At 45.0% G+C, this 18,640-nt stretch overlaps 1 long non-coding RNA gene across 2 annotated transcripts; it reads right to left on the bottom strand.

Moving 5' to 3' along the window:
• Positions 1 to 608: 608 nt before the first annotated feature.
• Positions 609 to 18,263, bottom strand: LOC125104754 (uncharacterized). 2 transcript variants are annotated; one of them, XR_007128724.1, is made up of 4 exons: positions 18,084 to 18,263; positions 5,238 to 5,388; positions 1,801 to 1,995; positions 609 to 885 (listed from the first exon to the last, which is right to left on the bottom strand). It is a non-coding gene; the product is annotated as an uncharacterized LOC125104754 (long non-coding RNA). The 2 variants fall into 2 exon arrangements; XR_007128723.1 differs by lacking the exons at positions 5,238 to 5,388; positions 18,084 to 18,263 and adding an exon at positions 3,622 to 4,521.
• Positions 18,264 to 18,640: the final 377 nt, after the last annotated feature.

Below are 18,640 nucleotides of genomic sequence, written 5' to 3'. Positions count from 1 at the left end.
CATTCATGGGTCAGCCAATTTTACAGAAGTAATTAGAAGCAGTCTTTTGTTTATTGCTCAAAAATGATAGCGACCCACTGACCGGAGTTACATAGTGACATATTGAAAACATTACCTACTAACATGTTATTAAAGAGGAATTAGAAGTTGCTTTCTTCCTCTCCCCTTAGAAGCTAATCATTCCTAAGCCCTTCTGTCTGCTCACATGCAGAGCACAGTTTCAAGGGGAGGCCACCTCCCAGATGAGGTTAGAGCTCTCGACCAGCACCTCTTGATCTACCACCTTCCCCCCAAATCCATAAATTGAAACAGATGAGCTGGGTATTGAGACCCCAGAAAGGAAACACGTCATGATGTGTGTTCTCTGCGGAAAGTTCTTTCCACTGTCCTCTCAATCTGGCCATTTGCAGATTCCCGTCAAATCCTCTCCTGTGACCCTAGTCATGGTACCCTGTTTCCCTGATTTGGCTCTCCACTGCCCCGCAGTCTTGTTCTTCCTGTTCCCACCTGCCGCTTCCAGTCGGGAAACGGGAGAATTAGGCACAAACAAGTCAGCTGCAGGAGATTGGGAGCAAGGAACAACAGTTGAAAAGACTATTGCACCGAGCAACTCCACAGTCTCACTTTTATTAGATAGAAACAAAAGCCAACAGAAGAAACGATGAAGGTCAAACATTAGTCACATGTCTTGTGGACAAACAAGAAGGAGGGTAAAATTTATAGTTAACCAAGCACAAAGGACTCATCTAACAACGGGTGCTTCTGCGAAGAGAAAGGAGCGATAATGGAAAAGGGAAGCAGGCGGTATTTCCTTCTGCCCTGAGCTGACCGGGCGTTCCCGGGTGCTTGGCTTCCCGGTCGTATATCATCCTTCTCCCCAAAGACCTTATTAGGGTACGGAGTTGACCACCCCTCAATTAGAGAACACTCTCGATAACGCAAGTCACACAGCGAGGTTTATTTCCAGCTAGCTGGGGTCCAAGTATCCGCCCGGCGCAGCGGGTTCCAACAAGGACCCCGAGCACTCAAAGCCAAGCGTTTATATAGCATTTTCAAGGGGCTTCTTCATAGCTACATACATCTCTTGCACCCCACTTTGACAGTTTAACTTTAACCTTTTGCCACCCCTGCATCACCCTGGCACCATCCTGGTGGTTAAGTGAGATTTAGGTTTAGAAGAAATTTAACTTTATTTACATTTCCTTCTGCCTCAGCCTCCCTCAGTTTTATGGTGGGGAGGGCGACCTTAGCCATTTGTCTCTGGAAATTGGGCCATTGAAGATAGCCCTTTTTGTTGTAAATCACCAGGACATTTGCAAACCAAGGGAGACTCCTGTCTGGCAGGATTGTGATCTCTGCAAGTTAACTATTTTTTTTCTTTAACATTTGGTCCCTGTGGCACCACCACCTAACTGTCCTGGTGGTATATGATTAAGTTGTTTTTTCAGGTTTTAGCTACTTTCTCTTAAGTTACGGGCTCCCTGTGGGCTGGTTAAGGATGCTCAGCAAAATGGCTTCCTGGCCTCCAGGATGGCCATTCTTATGCTAACCCACTCTTACAGTGCAAGGTGCCGGCTTTTGCTTTGCCAAGATGGCTGTACTTATGTCAAGGCCAGACCCGAGGTGGGTACAGCCTTGTTTTTATTGGCCTCCACACCTGGAGCTGGTTTCTGGGACTTGTTTTTAAGTCCCCTGGGGGAAGGGGAGCAGGGACAGTTTAAGGGTTAAACAACAAAGTTATTGTTTAACTTCAATGGAAGCCTCTGGCTAAAATAGAAATATAAAATAAGTCCTTACAACCTGTTGCCAGTATATGTTTTTCTTAAGGCCCTATCTAAATGTGCTTGGTAACTAGTAAAATCCTCCAGGGGTTCTAGTTTAAGTAACACATTGTTCCGAGGGGCAATTCCATCTCCCCCTTGTGAAGAAGTAGAAAAGTTGATTCTGCAGTTTGATTCTTCAGTCGTTGGAGGGATTTTCGCGTGCTTCTGAGGACTTGGCATAAAAAGATTATAGCAATTAAGAAGAATAACCATTCCACCTATAACACCGAGACCAGTTTGTTTGATCCAAGTAGAAGGGTTTAAATCAGATAGGATATCATTAATTGAGTAAAACTCACTCCTGGAACTGATTGTAATGATGAGTGAGTAATACTTAGAATAGTATCTTGAAGTTGTTTAATATCTAAAGTTAGATTATCACCAAAATGGTTAGTAATATGCTGGTGAATTTTGCTCCAAGGTATTTGTTTCATTATAGGCATGGGGAGTAACACAGAAAGAAGAAACATTCCAGTCACATAAAATATGAAGTCTAAGCTTTATATTCTAAGGATCATCTCCTATATAGATCATGGCTGTTTCTAAATCAGAGACACATTCATATAATTTTTGATCTATGATCATTTGCTGATTCCAGGCTTTGCTAGCATTCTCGTACCACTTCTGTACAAATTGTGTAGCTTGTACAGTTTGATGCCAAGGCTATTCCTGCAGTGGTAGCTGTAGCAGTAATGGCTGTAATTCCTAAAACAGCTGTTATAAGCAACCTAAGAAATCTTTTTGTTCTATGGACCCAGTCCTTCAATACTGTTAGTAGAAGTATGTCCACCTGGAGAGCCTTCCCAAACATGGTGGTGTTTCACCGGTAAACAAATGCCTATTCTTCTTCTAGCTATGAGAATGATAGAATTGTCTGTCTGAACATTATCTACACAGGTGAACATTTTACAGTTTAGACAGTCTATTTCTGTATTGCCATGATCAAAAGTCATTTTTCCAGTAACAAAAACAGAGATCTCTAACACAAGCTTTTACCCATTCTTTATCCATAAGGAAAAAAAATACATACTAGACTGATGAATGTTAAGAGCCGTTCCAAACTTACGCGATTTAAAGCAGTGGTGACCTTCCATAAATTCTTTTGTCTTTTATGATAATTAATAAAAGGAGATGGCATAGGAAGTCCTTGCCCAAGCCAGACCAGAGGTGCATCTCCTGAGGTTAAGGTTTGTGGTAAAATGGGATCATCAAAAACTTGCCATTTTAAATTTTGATGAGAGGAGCAGGGTTCCCCAGTGCAAATGGTGACTGCCATCCCCTTAGGGGACCAGTCCCATACAATTCCACAGGAATCATTAATAACAATACTGGGGTGAGAAGCTCGACAATCCTCCCATAAAGGGCGAATTCCCTCATCAGACCATGTTTGTGTTGGTTTGCATTCGGGAATAGGGAATTGTTGGTTATAGCTAGGACCCCAACATTCATAGGTAAGGAATCCTTTAGTGGAGAGTAAATGTAACTGAACTTTAGTCAAGTAATTGTTAGTAGGAAGGTCCACCAATCATCTCTGATCATCAGGGACAAGGCAACTGGAATGATTGTCGATACATAATGGTCTATTTTGATATCCGAAGGTACGATTAGTATTTGTGCCCTCCTTTAAGGGCAATAGCATCAATCTAGGCTCTAAAATTCCAGGTACCCATTTTGAAGCATTCAAATAAATTGGTATTTTATCTTCTCCCCACTCTACTGGACGGAGCAGAGGAGGATTGGGTATATAAGCCCAATAAGTGAAGTTGTTTATTTGTGTATAACATCCAGGAGGACTTACAGCCACAGTGATGAGGTTGATCATATTACATCAGATGTAGAAACAGTAGTAGTTTTGATATGCTGTGAAACATATCTGTATATAAAGAATCAGATAGCAGATTAAATGCAGAAGGAACGTCTTCAACAATGCAATAACCGCCATTAATTGATTTCTTCTTAATAACAAAAACTGGTGAATTCCAAGGACTATGAGATTCTTCAGTATGTCCTTTTTCTATCTGTTCCTCCACTAAGGCTTGCAAAATAAGTAATTTCTCTTGTGTTAAGGGCAGCCATTGCTTGAGCTAACAAATCAGCTTTATAGGTCTCTGTTCCTACTCCTTTTTAAGGAGGCTCATATATATATAGCTTAATATAATCTCTCAATGTTCCCTTGCCTTTGAAGGGTGCTATCAATTTCTTACAATCAGCATTAGCATTCTCATAAGCCAACAGCTACATAATGGTATCCGCAGCCTCAAGATTAATCTGTCTTTTGACAGCCTCTTGTAATCTTGCAATAAAATCAGTATAGGGTTCTTTTGGACCTTGTACCACTTTTTGAAAAGAAGAGCACTTATCTCCCTGAGATTCTATTCTCTCCCAGGCTCTCGAACAGCAACGCCGGAGCTGCTCAATAGCTTGATCGTTCATTAGTACCTGGTCTTGCACCTGGGCCCATGGCCCAAGACCCATGAGCTGTTCCATGGAAATAGGAATGTTATGAGCTCTATTATGGGCAGCTGCTGTTTCTGCATGATCTTGCCACCATGTTTTAAATTGTAAGAACTCACTTGGAGATACAACTGTTCTTGCTAACAATGACCAATCAGTAGGAATAAGTCGATTGCCTTCTGTGATGCCTTGAATGACTCCTGTTGTAAATGGAGAATTAGCTCCATAGTTTTGTACTGCTGGTTTTTAGTTCCTGCAGTAATTTGAAGGGAAATTGCTCATGCTTGGCCTCATAAACACCATTAGGGTTGTTAGGATCATGTCCTAGAGCTACATGTTCTGTAATAATAACCAGGAAATTAAAATGCAAGGCGTCTAGGTCTCCTGCTCGATGTGCTTCAGGGAGGCCTTTTTGAATGGCAGATAGCATGTACTTTTCATCTTTTTCATTAAATGGTGCCTTCTTATAGAACAGCGGAGCCGATGGCGACAGTGCCATGGGCACCTTTTGTTCTGTTATTGGAGGAGGAGGAGATTCCTCCTTTATATATTCCTTTCTGGTGGCCTTAGTAACTTCTTCCTCCTCCTGGATGACATTTTCAGGTTCCTCTTTTTTAGTTTCTCCTGAACATTCATTATTGCTCTCCGAATCAGGGGTTTGTAAAGGCTCCAAAAAGGAGCGAATGAGGGTCCAAGTAGGCCATATAGTAACTGGAATTGGTTTTCCTTTAGTATACGAGAGTTTTAACTCATGACCCACTTTTTCCCATGTTTGTAAATCTAAAGTCCCTAAGAAAACCAGGAGCAATGTTCTTTACCTTTAAAAGCTCCATAAGTTGGCCCTCGCTGACTTTTGTTCCTCCCGCCTTTAGGAGCCTTCTCAATAAACAAACGTTAAGGGCAACAATCGTTTGTGCTCTCTAGATTCCCCATACCCCGTGATAATAGCCCACAACTCACCAGCAGGAAAAAGGCACGACCATGCAAAACTCACGTTGGGGCTTCTTCCCCTGTTTTGTTTCTGATCAAATCAGATCTGGTCTAGTCCCTGTTCCAGCGCCACTTGCCACTTCCAGTCGGTGAACGGGAGAACTAGGCACAAACAAGTCAGCTGCAAGAGATTGGGAGCAGGGGACAACAGTTGAAAAGACTGCTGCCAGGAGCAACTCCACAGTCTCACTTTTATTAGATAGAAACAAAAGCCAACACAAGAACCGCTGAAGGTCAAACATGAGTCACCTGTCTTGTGGGCAAACAAGAAGGAGGATAAAGTTTATAGTTAACCGAGCACATTCAAAGGACTCATCTAACTAACAACAGGCGCTTCTGGGAAGAGAAAGGAGCGATAACGGAAAAGGGAAGCAGGTGGTATTTCCTTCCACCCTGAGCTGACCGGGCGTTCCTGGGTGCTAGGCTTCCCGGAAGCAGGCGGCCTTCCGCCCTGGGAGGGCCGGGCATCCCCAATTGCCCAGCTTCACGGTCGTATATCGTCCTTCTCCCCAAAGACCTGTTGCCAGTATATGCTTTTCTTAAGGCCATATCTAAATGTGCTTGGTAACTAGTAAAATCCTCCAGGGGTTATAATTGAAGTAACACATTGTTCCGAGGGGCGGTAGCATGGTACAACAGTATGGATATACTTAATGCCACGGGAGTATACTCTCAGAAAATGGTTCAAATGCTACATTTTATGTTATGTATATTTTACCACAATAAAAAAAACAAATTAACTGCGGTGAACTCAGTCATGTGGATGTAATTTAGTGATGATAATATTAAGGAAGAAGTGTCCAAAGATGACATGCAACATCATGTCCTCTTTATAAAGTGAAAACAACCAAATTTAAAAATATACTTTTTGAGGGCGCCTGGGTGGCTCAGTGGGTTAAAGCCTCTGCCTTCGGCTCAGGTCATGATCCCAGGGTCCTAGGATCGAGCCCCACATCGGGCTCTCTGCTCAGTGGAGAGCCTGCTTCCTCCTCTCTCTCTGCCTGCCTCTCTGCCTACTTGTGATCTCTGTCTGTCAAATAAATAAAATCAAAATCTTTAAAAATATACTTTTTGAGAAAACCTATAAATACAATAAAAGTGTGTAATAAGAAAGCAAGAGGGGCCCCTGGCTGGCTCAGCCAGAGGAGCATGGGACTTGATCTTGACATCGTTCGAGCCCCACGTTGGGTGTAGAGATTATTTAAAAATAAAATCTTTAGGGTCGCCTGGGTAGCTCAGTTGGTTAAGTGTCTGCCGTCAGCTCAGGTCATGGTCCTGGAGTCCCAGGATTGGGTCCCGCATCAGGCTGCCTGGTCAGCAGGGAGACTGCTTCTCCCTCTGACCCTCCCCTTTCTCATGCTCTCCTGCTCTCTCTCACTCTCTCTCTCAAATAAATAAATTTTAAAAATAAAATCTTTTAAAAAAATAAAATCTTTTAAAAAAAAAGACAAAACAAGGGGCGCCTGGGTGGCTCAGTGGGTTAAGCCTCTGCCTTCGGCTCAGGTCATGATCTCAGGGTCCTGGAATCGAGCCCCGCATTGGGCTCTCTGCTCAGCAATGAGCCTGCTTCCCCCTCTCTCTGCCTGCCTCTCTGCCTACTTGTGATCTCTCTCACTCTGTCAAATAAATAAATAAATAAATAAATAAATAAATAAATAAATAAAATCTTAAACAAAACAAAACAAGAGAATGATGAATTCAGGATGATGGTTACTTGGACTGGGAAAGAGTCACCTCGTGGCTTGAAATGTGCTATGATTAAGGTCCTGTGTTTTGTTGGGTAGGGGAGTAGAGGGGCTTATTACATTAAAAAAAATGGAAGGAAGAGAAGGGGAGGAAAGAGGAGGGGAGAGGAGGAGAAGGGAGGAAGAGAGTTGGAGGGTGAGAAGGATGCATGGAGGAGATGAAGGGGGACAACAGGAGGGGGTCTCACATATGTCTAAGATGAGACTATATTATAAAGTAAGGATTTCGGTTAATCTGATTCTGGTCACTTGGGGTCTTTTTCTTTTCTTTTCCTTTTTTCAGGAAATAGTTATTTGTTTCTATTTTTTTATCATGTTCCATTAGCCAACCCTTTTAAAAGGCTAAACTGAACAATAAATTTTTTAGTGATGCATAGACATGCCAAACCCATTTGTAAAAAGTAAATGGATGATTAACAGAGCATTTAGGATAGTGGCTGCTCTGGGGTGAGGTGGGGGATATGTCTGAACTTCCCTCCCTGATCCTGGCACTGCATTTCTTAAACTCAGTCATGAATACACGGTTGCTCATTTTATTATTATTCCAAAAGCATTCACATAGTTTGTATGCACTCTTTTGTATGTGTGATTTACTTCACAATTAAAAGGTAAAGAAGAGGGGCGTCTGGGTGGCTCAGCGGGTTAAGCCTCTGCCTTCAGCTCAGGTCATGATCCCAGGGTCCTGGGATGGAGCCCCACATCGGGCTCTCTGCTTGGCGGGGAGGCTGCTTCCCCCTCTTTCTCTGCCTGCTTCTCTGCCTACTTGTGATCTCTGTCTGTCAAATAAATAAATAAAAAATCTTAAAAAAAATAAAAGGTAAAGAAGAAAGGGAGCATAAATTAATGAAATAGAATGCAAGGGAACAATAGAATTCTGAGTTCTCTAAAAATACTAGCACATAAAGCTCTGACAAGACTGATTCAAAAAAAATAGGGAAGGCACATATATTCAGAATGCAAAAGAGGATACATACACCTATAGATACGGTTTAAACTCTTAAGAGAACACTATGACCAATTCTATGCCAATAAATTTATAATAGACAAAATAAGTAAGGCTCTAGAAAACTGTACCAGGGTAGTAAAATGGGACTTTCTCTGGGCACCCAGGTGGCTGTCAGTTAAGTATTTGCCTTCAGCTCAGGTATGATCCCGGGGTCCTGGGATCAATTCCATGTCAGGCTCCCCGCTCCAAAGGGAGTCTGCTTGTCCCTCTGTCCCTCTCCCCACTCATTCTCTCTCTCCTTCTCGCAAATAAAATCTTTAAAAATAAGTAAATAATAAATAAAATAAAAATAGGACTTTCTCCATCTCCTCCTCAGCTAAAGCTCCAGAAACCAAGCGTAAGACATGGTTGCTGAACATTTCCCCATTCCTCAACAAGATGCCAAACCACCTGGCCTCCATGGGGCAAGCTAAGGTTCGTGAAACCAGTTCTGCCAGCATGGGCCTCCACCCAGGTCTGGCTGCTGAAAGGAGAGGTCTGGAAGAAAGAAGGGTATCTCTGGAGGTAAGTGTGCAGGGAGGTGCTTCCCCTTCACCTCAAACCAAATGAGAGGAGCTTCCAGGGGATTGTAGGGGCTTCCAGAACTGGGAGAGTCCTAAAGGCTTGCCCACACCTGAAAATCATAAAGGCAAGTTCACAGAGAGCTGCCCGGCAGCAGAGAGAGAGAGTAAGGAGAAAGGGCTGCGTTAGGGGTGCTCTGCTGATGGTGGCCAAAGAAACAGGCATTTACCAAGGGCAATGGTGAAGAGGTTGAGGGGGAAAGATGTCTGCTCTCCAGGAGACAGGACCAGACAGAGAGGGTCTGACCAGGAGGACCAGATGGCCAGCGGAGTCAAGACGGCATCACACCGCAAGATTAGCAATTGGAGGTCTCGATGGAGTGGATGGGCCTAGGAGAAATCCACAGCATTACAAGCAGAGAAAGAGCTAGCTTTAGACTTCCAGAAGCCTAGGGAGCACCATTCCCCCTATAAATGCACCTATCTCCTAAGACTGTGCCCTGTCCCTTACAACCCCTGGTCCAGACAGTCCTGCAGATCAAATATGGTTCTCTCTCTCTCTCTCCATCCATCCATCCATCTGTCCTAGCCACATGCTGCTTATCCTGGAAATGCAAGGAAGGTTTAATGTCAAAAATGTAACTAATATAATTCACCATAGTAACAGAGAAAATGAAGAAAAACTATGTGAAAAAAATTGTGGTAAAATTCAAACCTATTTATAGTTTAATTCAAAGCACACATTAAAGACAAACATATCTCTTTCAAATAAATACATCTTTTTAAAAAAATATCTAAAAAAAAAAAATTTGGATGGGATGCCTGGGTGGCTCAGTTGGTTAGGCATCTGACTCTTGGTTTTGGCTCAGGTCATGATCTCAGGGAGGTGAGATTGAGCCGGGGTTTGGGCTCCTTGCTCTGCAGGGAGTCTGCTTGAGATTCTCTCCCTCTCCCTCTGCCCCTCACTCTGCTTGTGTGCTCACTCCCTCTTTCTAAAATAAATAATTTTTTTTTTAAAAAAGGGTGTTCTTGAAAAGTATGCAGCAAAGGTGCTTAGTGTTAAAACATCAAATGTGTTTTCTTTAAAATGACAAATCATGTTATCTAGAATTAAATCTAACAAAATACTCAAGACTTATAGGAGAAAAATGTAAAGGTGTACTGAAGGGCATAAAAAGAGACTTAAATAATAGAGTGATATGGCACGTCCATAGAAGGGATATCTCTGTAGCATTAAAACAATGATCTCCCCTAAACCATGTCTTAAGTTCAGTGCCATTCCAATGAAAATCCCAAAGGATTTTCTCACAGAACTTGATAAGATGATTCTAAAGTGGGGCACCTGGGTGGCTCAGTAGGTTGAGCCTCTGCCTTCGGCTCAGGTCATGGTCTCAGGGTCCTGGAATTGAGCCCCGAATAGGGCTCTCTGCTCAGCAGGGAGCTTGCTTCCCCCTCTCTCTCTGCCTGCCTTTCTGCCTACTTGTGACCTCTCTCTGTCAAATAAATGAATAAAATCTTTAAAAAAAAGATGATTCTAAAGTAATATGGGAGGAAAGAGGTCCAACAATAGCCAAGGTAATTTTGAAATCCAAACTTGGTGAATAATGAATTATTATAAAGCTATCTGCTGTAATTAAAACTGTGGTATCACTCCAGGAACAGATAAACAAGCCATGCAATAGAACCTACAGAGCACAGACATAAACCCGTAAGCACAGCTAATGTGTTCTAGAGGTAGAATTACACATCCTCATAATGAATTCTATAAACAATGAAGATAAGTAATGAATAAAAGAATGAATTATTCTATAAATTGTGCTGGGAAAATGACTAATTGTTTGAGGGAAAAATTTAAATTGAGCCTTTTCCTCACATTGTATGCAAACACACAATCCAAGGTGAATAAAGACCTAAATGTGAAAAAAAAATTAACATTTCTAGAAAAAATAGGAGAAAAAAAATTTCCATGTAACATCAGTATGGGAAGAAAATGAATCAAGATACATTAACTATAAACTATCAAATTTTTAATGTTGGAATATATTAAAATTTAAAATTTCTGTCTGACAAAGGCTTTTGTAAATGAAATGGAAAAGACAAGTCACAGATTGAAGAGGTATTTTGTTTTATTTCTTTATTCATTTATTATTATTATTTTTTAAAGTAGGCTTCATGCCCCACGGAGCCCAATGAGGGGCTTGAACTCTCCACTCTGAGATCAAGACCTGAGGTGAGATCAAGAGTCGGACACTTAACCAATGCAGCACCCAGGCAGCCCCACAAAAGTTATTTTAAATAACAAAGGATCAGTATCCAGAATACATAGAGAACTTCAACAAATTGGTAAGGAAAAAACAACCCAACAGACTTGGGCAAGGCATAGGAACAGAAGGAAACAGGGTTGTGAATAATCATATAAAAATAAGCTTTATCTGGGGCGTCTGGGGGGCTCAGTGGGTTAAAGCCTCTGCCTTCCGCTCGGGTCATGATCTCAGAGTGATTGGATCGAGCCCTGCTCTCTGCTCAGCGGGGAGCCTGCTTCCTCCTCTCTCTGCCTGCCTCTCTGCCTACTTGTGATCTCTGTCTGTCAAATAAAAAAAAATAATAATAAGCGTTATCTCCCTGATAATCAGGGCAACAAATGGGAACAAGAGGATTCTATTTCATACTGATCAGATCGGCAAAATCTTGTAAGACTGACAATGCTCTTAAGCCCACGGCACTTTTATGCTTTTTGACAAGAGACTGTGTGGGTACAATCCCTTTGAGGAGGAATTTAAGACTATCTAGTAGATTTGAAGATGGTCAAATCTCACAATACAGCAAACCCAGTTCTAGGTAGCCACTCTGAAAAGTTTCAGGCACACAAGGAGATGGGTACAAAAATGTCCATTGTGGTCCCGTTTGTGATGGTGAGAAAGTGGCAATGAAGATCATGGGGAGAATGGAGATCTGCAACTGTGGTTTATCCAGATGGGGAAATGTCACACAGAAGTTCCAATGGACCAGATGCATACATACTACCTCTCACTTTCATCCCCTATGCCATCTTTTCGCCTGGATGAGGCAGGGGATGCCTAATGGGCCTCCTTGCTCCATCCACATTTCTCCCCGGGAGCCATCCAGCAGCCAAAGGCACACCTGACATTGTCATTTTTTTTTAAATTAAAGATTTTTATTTATTTATTTGAGAGAGCTCGAACATAGGGAGGGTAGAGGCAGAGAGAGAAGCAGACTCTCTGTAGAGCAGGGAGCCCAACATCAGGCTCAATCCCAGGATGCTGGGATCATGACCTGAACCAAAGGCAGACGCTCAACTGATTGAACCACCCAGGTACCTTTGACATTGTCACTTGACTGCTTAAAACCCCCTGATGACCATGGCCTACAAAAAAAGCCCCAAATACCTGAGCTGAGCCCACTGAATCCTCGCTGGTCGTCCCACCCACCTTTCCAATCCAGGCTCGCAGGATTGTTCATGGTTGCCCAGACAGACCAGCTTTTCGGCCACCTTGGTCATAGGTCATAGGACTCACTCCCCCTGCCTGCAGTGAGCTCTCCTTTCCTCAGCCCCTTCTCACCCGCATTGATCCCCATGGTGAAATGTCCATACTCAAAGCCCAGCTCAAGAATCCCTGTGCCTCCACACACCCACAGTCCCGATTCCCCACTCCTCTGTTTTCTGTAACCCCTCTGGCCACCGCTCAGGCACAAGACCAGGTTCTCTTCGTGGTAGGAACCACAGCAAGTCATTTCCCACTCAGAGCCCAAGCTCACCCCTGAGCAACAGCACTGATAACCTTTCCAGCTTCCCATGTAGGCTGGTGCCTGTGGAGAGCCCCAGATGGAGCTCAGAGGCCAGTTTTCCTGCCCCAACGCTGCTGTTCCTTCCCAGCCTTGACAAGCTGCATCGCTGTGCGTAGCTGTTTTCCTCTTTGCTTCCTCTGTATCCCTGTACCAAGTCCACCCTGGGACCTGCACTGAAGACTCACCAGTTGAGACCCAAGATCCAGGAGCTCTGCCCGCTGGGCTCATCCTGGGAGAACTTCCGTAGAAGAGAACCTCACCCAGCCCCACCCCAGGGGTTGCCCATGCCCCAGACACTCAAAGCCAAACTCTGCATGTTCTCCCCCTCTTTCCCACACACGTGGCCCTGAGCATCAGCCCAGAAGGAGGAGAAGGGGCCTGGATTGCAGAGGGAGGAGGACCACCGGGAGAGCAAGACTGGACACAGCTAGGGAGGAAGGAGTGGCATCAAAGGCATGTTCTCATGGGCAAGTTTGTCTAAAAGTCAGCACAGGGTTCAACCTTGTGGACAATGGATCAGAATGAATCAGAGGCAGTGCTATCTCCCTGCTCCTGCCCCCCCCCGGGGGGGGGGGCTAGGCCTGTAGCCTTGTAAAGCTTTTCAAAAATCCTTATGATGACATTTTTTTATGGAAGTTTGAAGCTATGGAGTGGAGTCTCTCCACCTGGCGAGCATGCTGGCAGGTTTGGGCATGTGCACCTGTGGGCCAGAGCTCCTGGGTGCTGCTGTGTGGAACAGAAGGAAAAGCATTTGGATATCCCTGAGGATGGAGGGGGAGAGAATCAGAAAAGGAAAGGAGAGGGAGGAACCAGTCAGTGGGGAAAGGTTGGGCAGCTGGGGGCAAGGCAGCAAGGCAGAGTTTGAAAATACTTAAGAGTGGGCTTAAGTCACAGCTGGGGGATGCTTGGTCTGACGCGCTCTTGGGTGGATGGGAGAGTCTGCACATTCCCGGATCTTCATGTGTGTGGATCTCTCTCGGGAGGGGAGATGGAACGATGGGTCACGGCGGGGGGTGGGGGGGGTAAAAGAGTGAGAGGGTCCCTGGATATGCACCTTGAGAGCATCGGGTCCCTTAGTGATCCATGAAATTCTTTGGAGAGGTGGTGAGTCTTCAGGATGGGGATCTAAGACTCACTGATCTAGATCTTAGGTGCCTTCAGCAGACACCTGCATCACTCTTGTTAACTGCATACCACCCAGTAAACCAAAAAAGCCATTCACCTTTTCAGAGTACACCCAAGTGCACTGACCACATTGTAGGTGGTGTTTAACACCCCCTCCCTGCACCTGGCCACAGCCCACGGTCACTCGGTTACAGAGGCCACAGAGTTAACCCGGGTGAAAGTCCATCTGCAGATGGAGCAGTGAAGGCGCAGAGAGGGATAGCAACTTTCTCAAGACCACACACCTAATGGGTGCAGAGCTAAGGGTTACTTTTCACACCACCAGGTTTGGGCTTGGTCTCGGGGTACGGCAGCTGCTTGCGGGTTAGGCCAATTCGGGTCTGAGGGCAATTCATTAAAGCATGTCCCCGGAGTCAGAACAGGAGACAAGGAGGCCTTGTTTTCTAAGTGAATCTCCCAGGGCTATGAGCTCCAAGCAGACACATTCATGAATGTTCGCCACCACATTTAAGACCCGAGCAGAGAAGTTATAAATGGGCTTTTTCTCTCTGCAGATAAGAGAACCACAGGACGTCAGGTCTGGGAGAGATGGACTAGTGAGATATTTTTCTGCCCAGATTCTCCACAGCCTAAGAATCTGAATTATCTACGAGACACGCTTAGAGCCCCACAGGCAGGCAAGCTGCGTGTGTCTCCATAATGTCTTCAGTAAACTCGGGATAGATTTCTTTCTTTCTTTCTTTCTCTCTTTCTTTCTTTCTTTCTTTCTTTTTATTTATTTATTTATTTATTATTTGACAGAGAGATCACAAGTAGATAGAGAGGCAGGCAGAGAAAGAGGGGAAAGCAGGCTCTCTGCTGAGCAGAGAGCCTGACGCGGGGCTCCATCCCAGGATGCTGGGATCGTGACCTGAGCTGAAGGCAGAGACTTTAACCCACTGAGGCACCCAGGCACCCCTCGGGATAGATTTCTAAATTGTGCTTACTTCTTTCCTCAGAGAAAAACAATAGGCATGCAATGAATGATATTGAATGTTTGGCAAAAGTCTAATTTATTTCACTCTTCAACAATCCATTTCTTCTTTTTTTAAGATTTATTTATTTATTGGGGGGGAGCAGAGAGAGAGAGAGAGAGAGAATCTTAAGCAGACTCCCCACTGAGAGCAGAGCCCAACTTGGGCCTCAATTTCACAACCCTAAGATGATGACCCAAGCTGAAATCACGAGTCAGCTACTTAGCCAACTGAGCCATCCAGGAGCCCCAAGAATCCATTTCTTCAAGAAATGACAATGTTAATAACCATTGGAATTAGTTTCTGGATACGTAGGGGATTCATTATACTACTTTCTCTATTTTTAATGTATGTTTCAAATTCAAATAAGTTAAAACTATATGCATATTTTTTGAAGTCTACTTGTTAAATCAGTATCAAAAGGACTTCTGTTGTAAACATTTTGCCTTTTAGTAAAAAAAAAAAAAAGGCGCCAAATTGTTCTCAACAAACTCCAGCCTATTGCCTCATGCTGGTATCAAAGCTCTCACTTAAAAAAAAGTTAGTAAACAAAAACGAAGCTCATAGATAAAGAGAACAGATTTGCCATTACCAGAGGCAGGGGTAGGATGTGGGGAGCAAAGTGGGCGAAGGCGGTCAAAAGGTTCAAACTTCCAGCTATAAAATAAACAAGTCCTGGGATTGTAACGTCCAGCATGGAGACAATCGCTAGTAACACCGGGTGGCATGTGTGAGAGTCACTACGAGAGTAAATCTTAAAAGTTCTCATCATAAGAAAAAGAAATTCTATAACTATGTATGGTGATGGTTAATGAGTCTTATTGTGATCATTTAGATCACTAATGTTAAATCACCTTGTACACCTGAAACTAATATAATGTATGTCATGATACCTCAATTTACAAAAAATAGCTCTCGTTGGAAAGATGAAATTAAAAGTGCTTCATTGAAAGTGGAAATTGAGACTCCGTGCAGTCGGGGGCACTGTATGACCCCAGCAGGCAGCAATTGCATATCGTCTTTCTTTGTCACAAGCATGTCCCACTGTGTGTGTGCACACGCACGCACACACCAACGCGACACTGGTGTTGCGTTGCTGGGTCCTGTGCTGATCACTGCCCCCGCTGGGCTCTTGCACCCCTGCAGCAGCACAGCCGCCTCCGCTATGCACCGGCCACATGATCTTAGAATCCCTCCCTCCCCATCCCTGTCCTCTGCTACCCTCTGGGCTCCTTGAAGGCGAGGATGAGGCCGGCCCTGCCCCCACACAGTGAGAGTAGGCACTCAGTAAATAAATATTAGATGATTTTTCAAGTCAAGCAGCATAGCATTCTGCGGTTGGAATCGAGAGTAGGGAGGAAGACGGGAGAGAAATGACCTGGGAAGTGACACAAGACCCGCTCTCCTCACTTCTGCACAAGACTTATTATCCAAGGGGCCTCCATCTCTCTGCCAGCAAAATGGGAATAAGGAACTTGATTATGAGGGCACCTGGGTGGCTCAGGCGGTTGGGCATCTGCCTTTGGCTCACGTCATGATCCTAGGGTCCTGAGATCGAGTCCTGCAGGGCGCTCCCTGCTTGGTGGGGAGCCTGCTTCTCCCTCTCTCTCTATCTGCATTTCTGCCTCCTTGTGATCACTTTGTGTATCAAATAAATAAAATCTTTCAATAAATAATTTTTTTTTAAATGGAAACAACTTGACTTTTCAGGGTTGTGGGGAAGAAGAGAGATGACGGATGAGCAGTGCTGGGCACATAGTAGGTGCTAAATAAAAGGCTGCTTGTGACTCAAACAATGACCCTGGGAAGAAGATAACGTCTGATCCTGATCTTGGACCAAAGGTCAGTGTTTCCAGCCGGGGAGTGAGGGGTTACCAGACGGACATTAGCCAGAAATCCGAGATCTTTTTCTAAAAGCCAGGGAGGAGAGCAAATTCACAGGTGTTGAATGCTTTCATATGCCGTAACTTTAATTAATCTTTATGTCAAGCTGGGAAGTGAGTGTTTCGTGACCTGTGACCTGGTCTACAGGAGGAAAGGAGGACATGTTGACTGAGACAGATGCCGGCCGATCACAAGATCTCAGGGCGGGAACTGGTGGAATTTCTGGCATCTGGGGCAGGAAGTAGTGCTGGGCTCCCAGTACTTTCCTTATTCTCTTTAAATTAAATCAATTCCTGGAAGTAGCTCAAACCTCACCCTCTTTGGGACCCAGTCCCTGTGCCTTTTTTTTTTTTTAATTAATTTATTTATTTATTTGACAGAGAGAGATCACAAGTAGACGGAGAGGAAGGCAGAGAGAGAGAGAGAGGGAAGCAGGCTTCTTGCTGAGCAGAGAGCCCGATGTGGGACTCGATCCCAGGACCCTGAGATCATGACCTGAGCCGAAGGCAGTGGCTTAACCCACTGAGCCACCCAGGCTCCCCTCTGTGCCTTTTTTTTAACAGCAAACACAGTTCCGTTCCAGGCTGGCCAGGTTCAGCTTCAACAAGGCCGTTGGCCAGGAGGTACACTGAACCTCTCTTTTCCCTCCCTGCCGCCCAAAGGACAGGACCCTCCCTCTCCTCCAGGCCTGGAACCTTGCTCACCATGGGTTCAGCTCCGAGTACTCCAGCCTTGGACACCCCTCCCTCCTCTCAGAACATGGAGTGAAGAACTCTGAGGGGCTCAGAGTTTGGAGAGGGGCCTTGCCCAGAGGGACTGTGGAGCAAGAGAAAGGACAAACCCGGGTGGACGTTCCCAGCTGCCTCTTCATGGGCCATGGGATGCTTGGTCAAATGACTTCATCCTGCTGGGCCTCAGTTTCCCGCAAAATGGGGACAATGGTGGCCACCTCCCTTCTTAAGGGTTGCTGTGAGAGTCTTTAAGATAAGATGACAGTGCATAGAAAGTGCCTGGCCGGGAGCAGGTGCTCAGTAAATATCACGTTCCCAGTCTGGAGCCAGAGCAAGGTTCTGTGCACCACCAGTATGAGTCTCCTATTTTTCTATACGATGATTCACTTTAAAACCTCATATCACATGAGTAGAAAGGCAGTGGCCCTTGGAAAGCTTTTATTTCTTGGTTTCGTCAATTTTGTTGAGTGTTCACCATGTACCAGGCACTGTTGTGGGCGCTGGGGATACGAGAGTGAACCCCCAAACCCTCGTTCTCACAAGAGTACATTCCAGTGGGGAGAACAGTGAACAAAGAGAGAGAGTGTGTGACATCATGGACAGCATCCAAAAAAGGAAACCAAGGCACAGGGTAGCCTAGAGAGACAGGGTACCTGTTTCAGTGGGAACAGTAGAAGTGGACTCACCCCAAAATTAATAAGGCTTACGCTTCAAGGCTTTTTGCGTGGTCGGGTTCCTTCCTGATCCCATTCTAGATACTGCCCGACCAAATTTCGTATTCCCAATCAGGGATGCTTTTTCCTAAACAGCACTCTCAAAAATTAAATAAGCTTCAGGCAGGTCCCATAGGATCTGGGTCTGGGCCCAGTGACCAGGAAAGCCCTCTCCGAGAAGGTGATACGGGAGCCTAGACCTGAACCCATAGAAAGGAACCATTCAAATGAGCAAAACAAAATTCTCGGCCCCTCGGAAGCCAGTGATCCTGAAAGGCCCCAGTCTACCTACTTGGCTGAGTGGAAAGGCTGCATCTGAAATCCCACCTCCAGCTGGGTCTCCTTGGAGCTGGAGAGCTTCTGTCTCCCTGGAGTCCCCTCCCCGCAGGCTGGTGGCCTATGCCAGGCCTGAGCATGGGTCAGATAAGGTGGGAGCGCAGGGAGGACAAGGGGCGTGGGCCAGCCGTGGGCCCCGGGCAGTGGCAGGGACTCAAGGGAAGCAGGAGGAAGGAACCCGGACAGACAGTGTCAGGTGCCGAGGGGAACTTGGAGCAACTGCAAACTTCATGCACTTCTGGCCGGAAAACAGTTTGGCCGCGTACTTTGCACATGACTCAGCAGTCGCCCTCCCTGATATTTATTCTAGAGAAGTGAAGCCCTATGTTCAAACAAAAACCTGTACACAGATGCTCAGAGGAGCTTTTATTCATAATAGCCAAAAACTGGAAAAAAAACAAAAATGGCCCACATGTCCAAGAGCAGGTGAATGCACGAGCAAATTGTGGTCTTTCCCCACTGTGGAATCCTCCTCAGCATCACAAAGGCACAAACAATGGGTACACCCAACAG

Source organism: Lutra lutra, chromosome 7, assembly GCF_902655055.1.
Source record: "Lutra lutra chromosome 7, mLutLut1.2, whole genome shotgun sequence".
In the NCBI taxonomy this organism is placed as follows: domain Eukaryota; kingdom Metazoa; phylum Chordata; class Mammalia; order Carnivora; family Mustelidae; genus Lutra; species Lutra lutra.
The sequence above is the reverse complement of the archived record's forward strand: the minus strand, read 5'-3'. Positions and strand labels throughout refer to the sequence as shown.